This window comes from Pteropus alecto, unplaced genomic scaffold, assembly GCF_000325575.1.
Source record: "Pteropus alecto unplaced genomic scaffold, ASM32557v1 scaffold210, whole genome shotgun sequence".
NCBI classification, from domain to species: domain Eukaryota; kingdom Metazoa; phylum Chordata; class Mammalia; order Chiroptera; family Pteropodidae; genus Pteropus; species Pteropus alecto.
Window position 1 is genome coordinate 717,730 of NW_006431288.1, and position 17,221 is coordinate 734,950.

Sequence of the window (17,221 nt, forward strand, 5' to 3'; positions counted from 1 at the left end):
CCTCTGGAAGCTTTCAGCGTGCAAACATACACAGCGTCACTATGGAGATTCTGAGACAGATACACGCATATGAAAAGAGCATAAGGCAAAGTCTCTCCTCTGATGCTGTGTTAGAAGAGGATGGAAGCCTTTAAAAGCTTTCAAAACCACCTTGTTTTATCCCCTGATTTTCAAACAAGAACAGCTACCTCAGTTATCACTTGTCTTTTGCTTTATTCAAGGAAGTGAACTAAAGCTTTGAGAGATCTGAAGAAGACACTCCAGGGATGAACAGAGCTTCACATCCCTAAATCCACCCTTAAAATGTTTTGCCTGTTGTCAGGTGGGTAAGCGGCGACAATGGATGTAATCAGATCTCTCCACACTGGATTATTAAGCTCCCTGTTCTCCCAATAAGACCTCTCACTTGTCTTTGTGAGTTTCTGACATTGTCTCATGTCTCTATTCCTACCCTGGTTCAGGCTGCCATCTCCTTAAGTCTGGGTCATTGTGGCAGAATCCCAACAGCTCTACTTACTTCTGATCCATCTGTCTACCCTCCTCCCCAGTTCCTGGCTGTCCTGTGTACTAAGGTAGACTAATCTTTCCAGGGTCATTCTTAAGGGATCTAGCCATGGCCATGTCACACTGGGCTCTGGTTCAAGTCCAACATTCTTTTCCAGGTGAAATCAGGTTTAAATGAATATTAGTGGTGATAGAAAAAAACAGCTTCAGCCTGAAGGATGTCCATAGCAGCAGAGAAATGATGGTAGAAGTTCAGTGGGAGGCACTGGCAGCGCAGGTGGGGTGGAAGACAAGGGACCAAAAGGCTGGGTTTGTCAGTCCTATCATACAGGGTGTGTCCAGAACAGCAACTCTAATCACTGGGTAATACCTTTTTGTATGCTGTGCTGAGGAAGACTCTGAAACTGTACTCTGGTTCTGCAGTAGAGTAATGGAAGTCAGTTGTCAAGGCCTGTGGTTGGTGCAGCAAAAGGTATTTTTCTCCCCTGAAATAAACGAGCATATTTTCTCTAAAGATGGATATGGAGAAAGTCAATGACTACAGGTCTGTTCGGAGAAAGAGCAGCAGATCTGAATAAATCAACACGAATTGAGTCATCCCTTGGTTCTAGAAGGAGGGTCCACCTACTTTGTCATCAAGCTCAAAGTTCTCTTTCTGGCTTTCATGACTCACCTCAACCTGGCCCAGACTAACTTTAACTTCCACTTCTCAACAAACCCCTCCTGCTATGGTTAGGCTTATCACAGTTTTAATCCTTGAATGCAGCACTCAACTACCTGCTCCTATGTCTTGAGTCCAAGGCCCCTCCTTCACTCTGCTTCCTGAAATTACTTGCTGTGAAGGCCAAATTTAGGACCACTTCCTCTATAAGCCCTGTGGGCAGTTTGCCTTCAGGGATCTCTCTTCCTTCTCTGTACAGCCCTTTCCCCTACAGTCCACTAATTACAAGATAGAACATAAGTCTTCCCTCACAGCTTCCTGTGTGTTAGGCCTGTGCTCTGGTAGTCAGAGCTCCAGGCCAGAGACTAAGCCCTGAGGATAGGGCCAGACTAGTTCGAAGTTCTTGGTTATCATCTGTTGAGATTCTGTTTTCTTTCAAAAGTTTGCAATGTAGATGTGTCATGTTCTCGGTTGCCTACCCAGTGTGCATTCCTCTCTTCTGTTTTGGTCACAGAACCCAGTGTTATTTCAGCAGTGCTAGGTCTGGCTAAAAGATTACCTTTCCCAGTCTTCTATACAGCTAAGGGTCAACAATGAAAGACAAGCAAACATTGCTGGGCAAGACTCTGGGCGAGTTTCCTAAGAGAAAGACAGAGACAGATGCTTTATAAATACTTTCTCCAGTTTGTGACTTGACTTTTTATTTTATTAACAATATCTTCCAAAGAGTAAGCTTTTTAGTTTTGATGAAATTCAGTTTGTCGCTTTTTTCTTTTATACAAAATGTTTTTTGTGTCATATCTAAGAAGTCTTTGCCTAACCTATGGTCACAAAGATCTATATTCTTTTCTAGAATATTTCTAGTTTTAGCATTTACTCTTAGGCCTATAATATATTTAGAGTGAAGGTTATGTAAGGTGTGAGGTAAGTGTCAAGGTTAATTTTTTTCTTTTTTTGTATAGCAATGTCCATTATTCTCAGCACCATGTATTGAAATAACCCACATTTTAATAAAGTGTTAGAGTCCTCTATGGATGGGCTTCAGAGGAGCCTTAAAACCACATGAAGTTGTGTGTAACATTTTGTGAGTATGTCTACTTATGACCTGGGAATGAGAGAGTGGAAGTGGAGATGATCCATAGGTTTCATCAGATTCTGAAAGAGGTCTCTGACCCCCTAAAGGGGTTACCACTCTAATGTAACTTAATCTTCTTCACCTCACTAAATAAAGGCAGCTACGGAACAGAGGAAAGGGATGCCAAAGTGTGTGAGTTAGCTGCTTTGGAGTTCCTGAAAAGAAAATGGTATGATCCATTGGGAATAAGCCTGTACAAACACACACAAACTATTTTTAATAATAGTATTAAAACTGAGGCTGTGAAACCTTGTTAAATCTAATACAGGCATCTTTAATATAACACATGATTCAAAGCAACTCTGTGGTTGTTTCAAAGTTCACTCTTCTGGGCCACTGTGTTTTAAATGGATGAACCTTACTGAGAAAGAATGTTTAAAACCTAAATTGACAATGAAACTTTAATTAAGGAGATTTTGTGAATGTGACTGAAATTAGCATCTTGAATTCAGAATTTTCTAATCCCCACATGTCAACTAGTGCTAATCATCAGTGGTCATCCCTCCCCTCACTGGAATGGTCACGAGGCTCTGAAAGCAGTAAGCTGCTTAACTTCCCGAGTTTCAGAGTATCAGTGACCTGGGTTGGAGAACAGCAGCCACTCCCCCATGGAGATAAGGATATGAAATACCTCTCTGACAGGAGAGAGAGAGGTATCTGCCATCTACTGTGGCAGCTCCTTGCCCCATATTTTCCAAGTTTTTGGTCAAGCCTCCCATAAGCTGACCTTTCCATGTCTCTGCTTCCTAAGGAGCACCTCACTGTGACTCAGACCAAGTCTACGGGGCTCCCTTGACCCATGGAGGTCACAGACCAAAGAGAGCTGGAAGCAATCTTGGACATTATCCACTTAGACTTCTTTAATATGTAGTAGAGAAAATCAAATCCCAGATAAGTGAAGTCACTTGCCTAAGGTCATACAATTAAAGGTAGAACTAGACATAGAAGCTAGGCATCCTGACGCCAACCCAGTATTCTTTCCATTATTTACAAAATAGAAAAATGGAAAAGCAAACAGGCCGAGGAGTCAGCCAGACTTGGGTTTGAATTCTGACTTCATTCTTATCACTTATGTAACTTTGAGAAAGTCAATTAACCTTTCTAAGATTCAGTGTACTCATTTGAAAACAGAGATAAGTATTCAGCCAATATTGATTAAGCACATTTTCTGGACTCACACATGCGGTTTTTGGTCCTGGGTACATAGTAGGAAATGATACAGGCCAAGTCCATTGGCCGAAGACATAGAGCTTACATCTTAGAGTTTGTGAAGGGTAATACAAGTGCCTCTCTGAGGAAGCATTAAATAAGGTGATGAATATGAATCTCTTAGCACAGTTCTTGGAAGAGAAGACATTTAATAAATGTAATAGCAATTATAATTATTACTATATAATCCAAATATATATATTCACAACCTCTCAAAAGGAGGCAAAGTTGTGGGGTGGCAGAGCTATCTCAGATTCCTATTCAGTACCACAATATCTAGGGTCCTCCTAGCAGCCTAACCTACCTTCAAAGTCTCAAATAAAGTTTTCACTTCTGAACATCTATGACAGCCTACTAATGAATCCAGATGCTGCACTTAGGGACTTCTGAAAACTTGCAGAGGCTGGTGACCTTTTGCCAGCTCCCTGTGCCCAGCAGCTGACATTTTTCCAGTAACCCAGTCAGCCCCATTGTGTTCCTCTGGCTTCTAATCTGTGGCCACCAAGCCCTGCTTTGGTTCTGGCTTTGATCTGCCATTTGGCTCCCTGATACCTCATGTGGGATTAGATTCTCTCTGCCGCCCAGCCATGATGTTCTCCCTGACTCCTTTCAAGCTGTCATTGACACAGTTTCTGCCAATACTCTAGCACAAGCACTTACAGCATACAGATTACTCTTTGCCTCAGTCTCATCCCATCTCCAGGCCCACAATACATTCTGAAGTAATGGGACTTATGAGTAAGGAGAAAAGTCTTTGGCTTTAGAAACTTGTAAACTCGCTACTCTAGCCACCCTCCTCTCATATATGGCGCAGGTGAGCCATGACTTGAGTTGGTGGATATAGAGACAACTATTTGGAAAGAAGAAAAATGGAAATTAGAATGACCTATGCACACAATGCAAAGTGCTGTTGAAATCACATCTCTCCTTCCACTGTCAAATATCACTGGTGTTCTTGTGAATTTTTCCTAATGTCTTAGAGTCTATGGCCCCAGATTAACCCCTAGGCTCTGAAAATCAGAGGAGATTAGGGTTGTAAAATAAGCAATATAAGTTTGAGAGAGTATATTTATGTATAACAAGCCAGTTTCTGAACAGTCCATGTCTCTACATCTTCTTTTTGGTGAAGGTAATTGAAAACTAGGTAATAACAATAGCCAACAATTATGGAGCATATGGCAATATTGTTCTAAATAGTTTAGATATATTAACTTATTTAAGTCTGAAAACAACTCTACAAGGCAGGCACTACTATAAATCACTTTATTGTAGATGAAGAAATTGAGGCATCAAAAGGTTAAGTAATTGGTCCAAAGACACACAGCTGAAATACAACTACAGGCAATTTAGCTCCTGAGCCATCATGCAATACTACCTATGATCCATTTATTACTCAGTAATTCACACAAGAGAAATGCCTTTTATCTTCTCCCAGGAAAGAGCAGTAATTTAACATGAGTGCACATTCCATACACATTTTGTTGTCAGAAACTGTTACTAGAGCAGCAGTGGAATGGGAGGAGCAGCAATATGTGCCAGGTTGCAATATTTTTCCCTGCTGCATCAAGGCAATAAGGGAAAATCCTTCTTCTCTTCCTTGAGAAGTTTGGCTGCAGCCTTCCATCTCTCCTCAGTGGCAACCTCTGGTTCATCCAGCTGGAAAGGCCTCTTTCTTGTCTAGTCTGTCTATGTTCAAAAGAACTTCTTCAAAAATCCCAGAAGATTTGTAAATCAAGTTGTACTTAAATGAGAAATGATTATTCTGATTGGTAAACTGGGCATTGGGAGCTGGGCATGTGTAGTTCAATATCTTCTTCTTTCCATGCTCCTTGTATCTGTTTTGGTAGCAGAGATTAGAGAAGGTAGGCCATGCTCCTGCAGGTGAGGTGTATCTGGTCTAAGACTGCCATGGCTGGGTGGTTAAGTCTGTTGAATTTAATTGTTAAGAAGCCCATTGTTGCTGCACATCTAAGCCATGCTGTTAGTATTGATGTTAGTATTTTAGCTTCTCAGCAATGATGTTAGTATTTCATCTTCTCCTTTCAGTTGGTTCCAAACATACACAGGGAAAAAGGGAAATAACTCTCTTGTTTCCTATCTCTAGAGTTGGTCAAATCAATCATGAGGTATGGTTAAAAAAATATATAGGCATATATACACACATACACATAAATAAAGATCTATAAATCAAGAATTACAAGTGTTTCAAGGAAAAATCTTGTGATGGTGGTTTTACTTTCTCTCCCTAAGATGAATCTATCATGCTTGGGAACTGGACTCCTAGGAGGTAGAAAAAGTATGAGGAGTGTCCTAAAGTAAATTATCTATTGTCCAGAGATCTGAGTTTTCCCTAATGTGCCTTTCCAAGTAGCCAGGATAGAATGCAAAGTAGGTACAGAACAGGGGCAACTTGAACATGTCAGTGGTAGTGCCAAAACAATGCTGGGCTGAGGTCAAAAACAAATATAGAAATTTTGGTTATCCTGGGTTTGATCTCAAACCTTTGTACAGAGGAAGCAGTTAACTAGAAAGATGAGCAGATATGTACCATTTAGAAGAGAATTTGTTTACTGCCACAAATTACATACAATAAATGTCCTGTCCTGAATGCCTATTATGTAACAGGCATTTCCACTTCCAGTGTTTGAGTTATTATCCTGACTAACTTTTTGAGGAAGCTGGGAAGTTGATGTTAAGGGTTGATGTTAAGGTTGATGTACAAGGTCATGTAGCAGGAAGTGAGATTTTAAACTCAGATTTATTGAAACGGGGCACATTTTCTTTCCATCAGATGATGCCAAGAACACAGAAGTTTATTAAGTATAAATATATGATATAGTCACTATATTTAAGGAGCTTACAGTTTAACTGAAAAGACAAATATATACCCATATAAATTACTACCTATTGATTATGCTCAAAGAGTTAAAGAGTTAAAATAAACTAACGGGTATCAGGAAAACAACATAAAATAAATTGTAAATATAAAGAAAGAGATATAAATTATGTTAAGGAACCAAATAGAAAGTCTAGATGAAAGATACAATACTTGAAGTAAAAAATTCACTAGGGGTTCAAGAGCAGATTTGAGCATGCAGAAGAAACAATGAACAACATAGGATAATTAAAATTATCAAGTCTGAGGAGTAGAAAAAAAAGGGAACGAAGAAAAGTAAACAGAGCCTAAGGGATTTGGACACTATGAAGAGAACCATGAGAATTGTGGGAGTTCCAGAAGAGAAGAGAGAGAAAGGTGTAGAAAGATTATTTGAAGAAATAATGGCTGAAAATTTCTCACATTTGATAAAATATGTAAATCTACAAATCCAAGAAGCTCAAAAAATTCCAAGAAGCTCAAAAAATTCCAAGTAGGATAAATCCAGAGAGACCTACACATTGTAATCTAATTGTTGAATCTGTAAGACAAAGAGAGAATCTTGAAAGCAGCAAAAAATAAATAATTCTTTATGTGCAAGGGATCCTTAATAAGATTATTAACCAATATTTCATCTGGAACTTTGGAGGCCAGAAGATAATATTTGAAGTGATAAAAAAATAGTCAAATAAAAATTCTGTATCTGGCAAAACTCTTCCAAAAATTAAGGGGAAATTAAGACAATCCTAGATAAACAAAAGCTGAAGGAGTTTATTATAACTAGATGTGCCCTACAAGAAATGCTAAAGGGAGTTCTTCACGTTGAAATGAAAAAACACTAGATAGCAACTTGAAGCTGTATAAAGAAATAAAAATCCCTTATAAAGTTAAAGACATGGATGAATTTAAAAGCCATTGTAATTTTGGTTTATAGTTTCACTTTTTATTTTCTACCACATTTAAGAGACAAATGTATAGAAAAGGCTTATAAATTTATGTTATTAGGCAATGTATAAAGACAAAAGTTGTGGTGTTAATAACATAAAGTGGGATTCAAAGCTGTATAGGATTACAATTTTAGTATGTGATTGAAGTTAAGCTGCTATCAATTCAAATTAGATTGTTACAACTTTAGGATCATGCATGTAGTCTCCATGGTGACCACAAAGGAAGTATCTACAGAATATACACAGAAAGAAGTGAGAAAGGAATCAAAACGTGTCACTACAAAAAAAAAAAAAATCAACTAAACACAATAGAAAGCAATAATGGAGAAAAGAAGAAATGGAAAGCAAATAACAAATGTCAGAAGTAAGTCCTTTCTTATCAGTAATTACATTAAAAGTAAATGAATTAAACTCCCCAACAAAAAGGAATAGATCAACAGAATGGATCTTTAAAAAATGATCTAATTAAATGCTGTCAAAAGACGCTCACTTTAGGCTTTCAGTAAAGGTGGTGGAGTAAGTAAATGCTGTGCTTGCATTCTCCCACAACTGCATCAAAATTACAACTAAACTTCAGAACAACCATTGTTGAGAAGCACCTGAGGTCTAGCTGAACAGAAGTCCTATAACTAAGGATACACAAAAGAGGGCACTTTAAGACTGGTAGGAGAGGTGGAGATGCAAAACAGCCTGTTCCCACACCCACGTATGACAGTTGAGAATTGGAAGGGGATACCTTGGTTGTGAAGGCACCTCTATGAGGAGTGATGGGTCCTAGTCTCACACTGGGATCCCCACCCCAGGGTTCCAATGCAGGAGAGAGAAGTCCTCATAAGCTCTGGCTGTGAAAACCAAAGGAGATTGTGGCTGAGTAAGATGGAGAGATGCTGAAGATCCAGGCATTTCTCTTAAAGGGCCTGCACATAGACTTACTCACTAATGGACTCACTTGTTCTGAGCATCAGCACTGGGGCAACAGCTCAAAAGGCACCAGGTACATCCGAGAAGGAAGTGAATTGTCTGGACTCAGAAGGAGGGCTGGAAGGGCAGCTTTCTCCCAGAGTGCTGGCAGAAGCCATGGTTCCTTTGTTGCGCCTTCCCCTGACCTAGCCTGTGCTCACAGTCAGGTGCTATATCTGAGTCTTTTTTAACTTAGCTAAAACCATTCGTCTTACTCTGATGATTTCCTGAGTCCCTGCCCAACCCAACTTGTGGGCCCATCCAAACTGCCTCCAGTCAGTTTTCCATATAAACAACATGATCTTTCCATGTCTTAGCTCATGTTCCTAAAATTCCTCAAAGGTTCACAAACTCCCAACAAGAAGCATCTGGTCTCAGCATGTCCCATACCTCTTACTAAGCTTCCCCAAGCCTGGTACTAGTGGCAGCAGCCTAGGTTCACAACTTAGCATCTACCAGGCACCTCTAAGAGCAGCACAAGTGGCAACCATCTGCAGATCACTTTGTTGCTCATATCAAGTGGCCCAGGGCAGGGCACAGGCAACAAATGACTGTGCCTGTACCAGAGCCCTTCCCAAGAGGCACCAGAATGAACACACCTGGTGGACAGCTTCAGACCACACCACAGCAGCACCCAATCACTTCTACAAGTGACACACCCAAAGAAAAGAATTGGCAGGTACCAGATTCCCACTAAAGCAAATCCTACTCCTAGGGTTAGGCCCTGCACAATAGCTCCTCCACGCAGGTACCAGATTCCCCCTAAAGTAAATCCTACTCCTAGGGTTAGGCCCTGCACAATAGCTCCTCCACTGTAGTCATAGCCAGTAATCACAACCAATCAGACTGAGGGTCAATCCTTCCCATTGATGTACCAATAGCAATCAAGGCTCAAATATAACAGGAGGGTATATACAACCCATATAAGGGACATACCTGGGGTACCTGTCTCAGGTGACCAGGGAGACTATGCTACTGAGCCTCACAGGACACCTACCACATAGGCTACTCTACCAAGACTGGGAGACACAGAAGCTCTACCTAATATGCAGAAATAAAAACAGGAAGGTAGCCAAAATGATGAGAAACATGTCACAAAGAAAGAATAGAACAAAACTCTACAAAGAGAACTAAACAAAATGGAGACGAGCAATCTACCAGATGCAGAGTTCAAAACACTGGTTATAAGGATGCTCAATGATCTCAGTAAGAACTTCAACAAAGAGATAGGAAATATAAAAATGGAGATAGAAAACAAAAAATAACCAGTAAGAAATAAAGAATACAATAACTAAAAAGAATACATTAGAGGAAAGCAACAGTTGATTAAATGAAGTAGATCAAATCAGTGATTTGGAAGATAAGGTAGCAGAAAATATCCAATAAGAGCAGTAAAAAAAAAAAATGAGGATAGTTTAAGAGGCCTCTGGAACAACATCAGGCATACAAACATTTACATCACAAAAGTACCAGAAAAAGAGCAAAGAATTGAAAAACTATCTGAAGAAATAATAATGGAAAACTTCCCTAACCTGGAGAAGAAAATAGACATGTAAGCTCAAGAATCACGGAGAGTCCCAAACAAGGTGAACCAAAATAGGCCCACAATAAGACACTTCATAATTAAAATGTGAAAGGTTAAAGGCAGAGAAACTTAAGAGCAGCAAGAGAAAAGCAATTAGTTACTTATAAGGGAGCTCCCATAAGATCATTAGCTGATTTTTCAATAGAAACTTTGCAGGCTAGAATGGATTGGCATAAACTATTCAAAGTGATAAAAAGCAAGGACCTACAAACAAGATTACCCTACACAGCAAAGCTATCATTTAAAATCAAAGGACAGATGAAGAGCTTCCCAGACAAGAAAAAGCCAAAGGAGTTCATCACCACCAAGCCAGTATTACAGAAAATGTTGGAGAGACTTCTTTAAGAAGAAAAAAAAAAAAAGAAAAAAAATAAAAATTATGAATAATAAAATGGCAATAACCACATATCAGCAGTTACTTTGAATGTAAATGAATTAGGTGCTCCAATCAAAAGATAGGATGGCTGAATAGATAAGAAAACAAGACACTTACATATGCTGCCTATAAGAGACTCATTTCAGATCAAAAGACACAGAGAGACCGAAAGTAAAAGGATGGAAAAGGACATTTCATGAAAATGGGAATGAAAAAGAAAGCTGGGGTAGCAATACTTATACCAGACAAAATAGGCTTTAAAATAAAGGCTATAAAGAGTGACGAAGAAGGATACAGTAATCCCACTTCTGGGTATTTATCTGAAGAAACTCAAAACACTAATTTGAAAATACAAATGCTTCCATATGCTCATTGCAGAACTATTTATGATAGCCATGATATGAAAGCAAACTAAGTGCCCATTAATGGACTGGAGGAAGAAGAAGTGGTATGTATGAACTGTTACTCAGCTATAAAAAAGAATGAAATCTTACCATCTGCAACAACATGGATGACCTAGAGGGTATTGTGCTGAGTGGAGTAAGTCATACAGAGTATGACAAAAGCCAAATGATTTCACTTACATGTGGAATCTAAAGAACAAAACAAACAAATAAAACAGAAACAAACTTGTAGATACAGAGATCATTTTGATGGTGGCCAAATAGGAGGAGGGTTGTGTAGGTGAAAAAAGAGAAGGGATTAATAAGTACAAATTGGTAGTTACAGAATAGTCATGCGGATGTAAATTAAAGCATAAGGAATATAGTCAATAATGTTGTAATAACTGTTTATGCTGTCAATGGGTACTAGATTTATTGGTGTGATCACTTTGTAAGTTATAAAAATGTCTCATCAGTATGTTGTACACATAAAACTAACATAATATTATATGCCAAATGCAATTAAAAAATTTAAAAAAAAAGAGAGACTCACTTTAGACCTAAACAACACAAATAGAGTCAAAGTGAAAGAATGAAAAAAAAAGATATGTTAAGAGCCATTAAGAGAGAACTAGGGTGGCTATACCAATATCAGACTAAAAAGGAAATCTAATAATTATTAAAAAATGTGCACCAAACAAAAGAGCCTCAAAATATATGAGACAAACATTGACAAGATTGAAGGGAGAAGTCAATAGTGCTACGATAATAGTTAGAAGCTTTAATATCCCACTTTCAATAATGGCTGGAACAACCAGATAAAAGATCATTAAGGAAATAGAGGATTTGAACAAGACCAGCCCAAATGGGCCTAACAGATATATATTGTTCACCCAATAACAGCAGAATACACATTTTCCTCAAATGCACATGGAACATTGTCCAGGAAAGATCATATGTTAGTATCACACAGTGATCAAAACAGTATGATACTAGCATATAGTATCACACAGACAAATAGATCAATGGAATAGAATAGAGAGCCCATAAATAAACCTTCACATATCTGGTCAATTGATTTTTGAAAAAGATGCTAAGAACATGTAATGGCAAAGGACAGTCTTTTTAACAACTGGTGCTGGGAAAACTGGATATCTACATGAAAAGAATAAATTTGAACTCATATCTAACACCACATACAAAATTAGCTCAAAATAAAATAAAGACCTAAACATAAGAACTAAAATTATAAAGCTATAAAATATAGAAGGAAAGCTCATTAGATTTAATGATGATTTCTTGGATACTATAGTGAAAGCACAGACAACAAAAGAAACAATAGATAAGATAAACTGAATTTCATCAAAATTAATAACTGTTTGGGATGATGAAAATTTCTGGAAATGGATAACGATAATGGTTGCACAGTGTTGTAAATGTACTTAATGCCACTGAATTGTACATTTAAAAATGGTTAAATGGTAAATTTTATGTTATTTTTTTACTACAATAAAGAGATCTCAAAAAAGATTTACTACCACTTAAAAGACAGTTATAATGTTATATTTTAAGAAGACACATTTTAATTTGTATTTTCCAAGAACAATGGATCATATTGAATCATCTATATTCTTTTTTCTTTTTCTCCTTTGTGATCAATAGCATCCAAGATCTTTGCAAGACGATCAGCTGAGCTTTGTAGTCCATATGTGAGAGATTTCTGTTATTCTTTCCACCCCTCACTTGTCATTCCTATAGGTCTGACATAGTAATATTCATTTAATTTTTATTGAGATACAATTGACATAATATTATAATTATTTCAGATGTACAACATAATGATTTGATATTTGTATGTATTGTAACACAATAAGTCTAATTAACATCCATACCTACACATGGTTATAATTTTTTTCTTGTGATGAGAACTTTTAAGATTTATTCTTAGCAAATTTTAAAAATACAATACAGTATTACTAATGATAGTCACTTTAAAACATATGTGTATATTTAGGTTTTGGAAACTGGACATGAACAAACAGTGCATATATTTATTGTAATAGTGTTCTTTTATTTTTCCGAAAAAGTACTTAAATTGATTATTTCTTTTATGTAATGGTGTATGTAAATATAGGAGGTATCTTGAAATTTAAATGGTGTGTGAAGATCATAAAGGAATAATCAGCCAGGAGAGAATTAAGTAATAAAACTTAAGTAAGGGAGATTTCTTGGTGCTAACTTCTGGAGCTGGCTAGAAAGGGGCAACACAAATTAGAAGAGAGAGGAAGGTTTACATTTTAAGTAAAGAGAATAGACTTAGTAGAAATAAATATGTCTAAACAGACAGTTCTCTCAAGAAGACATACAAATGTCCAACAGACATATGAAAAGATGTTCAGCTTTGCTAGCTATTAGGAATGCAAATCAAAACCACAATGAGGTACCACCTCACACTTGTTAGAATGCCTATCATCAACAGGATAAATAATAACAAGTATTAGAGAGATTGTGAAGAAATAGGAACCCTTGTATACTGCTGGTGGGAATGTAAATTAGTACAGCTGCTAGAGAAAACAGCATAAAAATGCCTCAAAAAATTAATAGAATTACCAAATGACCCAGCAATCCCTCCCCAAATTTGGGAGTATTTACCCCCCCCCAAATTTGAAAATATTTATCCATAAAGATATACACACCCCAATATTCATAGCAGCATTATTCACAATGGCCAAAATATGGAAATAACCAAAATGCCCTTAGATAGATGATTAGATAAAGAAGATATGGTACATATGTACAATGGAATATTCTCAGCCATAAGAAAAAGATGAAATACTGTCATTTGTGACACCATGGATGGATCTTGAGGTTATCATGCAAAGTGAAATAAGTCAGACAGAAAAAGTTGAAAGCCACATGATGTCATACATATGTTACCAGAGGGAAGTAGGGGAAGCAAAGAAGCAAACGATAAAGAGGGTCAAATACATGGTGATGGTAGGAAATTTAACTTCGGATGATGAACACACATGCAATATACATATGATATATTATTGAATTGTACACTTAAAATTTATACAATTTTACTAACTAATGTCACCCCAATAAATGTAATAAAAATATATAAAAAATAAAATTTTACATATAAAAATAGATAAATATATCAGTCACCTTATATGTGCTCATCCATATCCCTCATGACAAGCCTATCAGATGGATATTATTAACCACACTTCACCAATGAAGAAATTCAGACAGAATAAGTAATCCCTGCAAGGTTACATAGCTAGTAAGCAGCAGAGCTGTTATTTGAACCCAGGTAGTCTGTCTAGAGCTCACTCTCTAACGACTACTAACTCTTCCTTCTCCTGCTCCTGGTAAGAGAGGAATCCTTAAGAAAAAAAAAATGAAAAAAAGAATAAAGGAAAAGGAAATAAGTATTTATTAAACACTTAAAACTATCAGCAAATGAATTTATAATGGTCCAACACCATAATATGGTAGAATATTAGCCAAGGTGTACATGAGAAAGGAACTTCTGGCTACCATGAGTGGGCTAATTTATTTATCTTATATTTTGATTACTGTATGGTAGAAGCGCTGTTGGACTTCAGATCTATAATAGGTGAAGGTGCCACCCCATGTGTTAGGAAAGTGTCTCTCCTGATTGAACAAATCACAGTGTGCTTTGGGTGTGGGGATTGAGAATGTCTTGGATAGGCGATGGTTATTAGGTAGTCAGAGGTGCTTGCTTTTATAATTTCTATTTTTCAAATAAGAAAATTGAGGCTTAGAAAGACAATAACTTTCCCATAGCTGGGACCCCAATATAAGTCTGTCTGACTTGACCTCCTGTGCTCTGAACTGATTTAGGGAAGCCTGCATTCTAGGCCAGACACATTTCTGGAGCTTTTCTCTAAAAAGCTTGGCAAGCTTTGTATTGTGTTTTATTAGGGGAGGAGTTCTTTTGTTCTTTTATGTGCTGATTAATGCTTTAGAGCCATTCCAAAGGGAAGCCTCCAGGGATATAGGACTTCCTGTGTTACCCACAGCTTGATATATATATCTTTTATGTCTTCATATAATTGGTTGATAAAAATGTTGAATTAGAGATGGCCAGAACTGGGCAGCCTTTCAAAATAATCTCAAAAGATTGGAGTTATGGGCCAAAATCAATAAGATAAAATTTAACTGGGTAAAATGTCAAGTCCTGACTTGAAGTTAAAAAAAAATATTATATAAGTACAAGGTGATAAAGAGTTGGTTTGAAAAAGGGCTTGTAATTTGGTTGATTACACTTAAAGTAAGGCCACATTGTGAAATAATTAGTAAAACAGAGGTGGATTCTTAGATTGCATTAAAAGCAGGATTAATGTCCAGAGCAAAGGAAATGGTATACCCTTGTCCATGGCTGTGGTCAGACTCCACCTAAAAATCATATCAATTTTTCATGAACTTGAGGGACATTGACAACTAGAGGACTATGGTCAAAGGGAGTAAGATGGTAAGTTTGGAGAAAACTATGACAGTTAAGAAATAATTCAGGAAATTTGAAGTAGAGAAGGACCTGGGTAAGAGAAGCCTTTGACTGGAGGCTTACTAGAAATTCTGATTATCTCCCATACCAGCAGGCAGAGGTGTGAAGAATCCTAATCCTGCGGTACAGGAGGGGATAAAGGATATCTCAATACATATCTGTCCTGTTCTAAACATGCGGCCATTTCGACTCTTGTGAGCATCTCACATAGTCTTGGGGAATTAAGTGAGGCATTTATACCCTAGAGTTCCCAATGGGAAGTGGAGACCACACATCATTTGCATTTAGCTTTCCCCTCAGTCCATCCAGGGCTTTGTGTTCTTTTGCCATGTGTCTGCCCCAACCTAAGGCCAAGACATAGGCACTGGATTCCTATGGAAATAACCCATGGAGTAGACTATCTTGATGTCACTGACTCTCTGCCCCAAGACTCTTTGTAAACCTCAATGATCTGAGCTGACCACATTTAGCTCCTAATGCTTAAAGGGAGCTTTCAGAATTTAAGAGTTTCTTTTCTCTCTCGACAAAGTCTATTGTCCAGCTGAGAACCCAAGAAAGTCATCTTTGATACTCATTGCTGAGTAACAGCTTTGGTGTTTTAGTAGATACCTGTACTCTCAAGAAGAATGACAACTGTTGATTCTATAAGTGGGCAGCTTTAAAGCACCATAATTTAATGGGAATGAAAACTACATTGTTTTCATACTATTTCTAAATAATGAGACAGGTAATGTGTGGTAGAGAAAGAGAGTGGTTGTTGAATTAGGAAACACTAGGGTCTAGACGAAGTAAAGTGTTGCAAATGAGCCCACATTTTCAATAAAGAATTGACAAATAATGAATAAGAGATAAACTTTTTCTAGGACCAATAATTTTGTCACAAGAATCTTTGTATAAATGATTTCAATGGCACAATAATGTCATATAAGTTTTATTCAAAAATTCAGAAATGCCTTTTATTTTTACATGTCTTTTTTTAAATCTATATTAAAATTTTATTCACATCAGTATCCAAATAAGGTCCATACATTGCAATTGATTGTTAGGTCTTTTTTTTTTCCTTCACCTCGTTCTCCCAGCCCCCCTAAGCCTCCCATCCCTCTGTCTGTCATCAAATTGTCCACTATGTTTGTGAGTCTGTTTTTGATTAGTTTGTTCTTTTTATTCCTTAAATTCCACATATAAGTAAAATCATATAGTGTTCATCTTTCTCTGTCTGACTTAAATATCTTTTAGGTTCATCAAAGCAATATCTTTTTCCATTCCCTTCCTTTTCATATTTAGGGGTCTTGTTTTCTTATCCTTTCAGCCACTCTATCTTTGGGTTGTTATCATTCTTTATTCCTCTTTTTGATACATGTTTTTCCTTCTTAAAGAAGTCCCTCCAACATTTCCTGTAGTACTGGCTTGGTAGTGATAAATTTCTTTACCTTAATTTTGTCTAGGAAGCTCTATCTGTCCTTCAACTCTAAATGATAGCTTTGCTAGATAAATTATTCTTGGTTGTAGATCCTGAGTCCTCATCCTGTCAAATTTTTTTGCCAAACCCTTCTGTCTTGCATAGTTTCTTTTGAGAAATCAGCTGCCAATCTTATGGGTATTCCCTTATAAGTAATTATTTGTTTTTCTCTTTCTGCTTTTAATATTCTTTCTTTGCATTTAAACTTTGGCATTTTAATTATGATGTGTCTTGGTGTGGGCCTCTTTGGATCCCAGATTTTTTGAATTCTTTGAGCTTCCTGGGGTTTTATGTCCATTTCCTTCACCAGGTTAGGGAAATTTTCCATCATTATTTCTTCAAATAGCTGTTCAACATCTGATTTTCTTCAGTTATGCCTATCAGACGGATATTTGGACCCTTAATCATGTCCCATATGCTCCTTAAATTATTTTTATAGTCTTGGCATCTCATCTCTTGCCATTCTGAATGTGTCCTTGGCTTTCCCATCCTCTAGATAGGACATCTGATCCTCTTCTTTATCCACTTTGTTTATTCCATTTAATATACTTCTCATCTCAGATAATGTGTTCTTCATTTCAAACTGGTTT

At 37.2% G+C, this 17,221-nt stretch overlaps 1 long non-coding RNA gene across 1 annotated transcript in view; it reads left to right on the top strand.

The window, feature by feature from the left end:
• Nucleotides 1-17,221, top strand: part of LOC112470385 — a 79,192-nt gene that overhangs the window by 26,741 nt on the left and 35,230 nt on the right. The window contains exon 4 of the long non-coding RNA XR_003042972.1: nt 222-322. This is a non-coding gene — a long non-coding RNA (uncharacterized LOC112470385). The remainder of the gene's footprint in view (nt 1-221; nt 323-17,221) is intronic.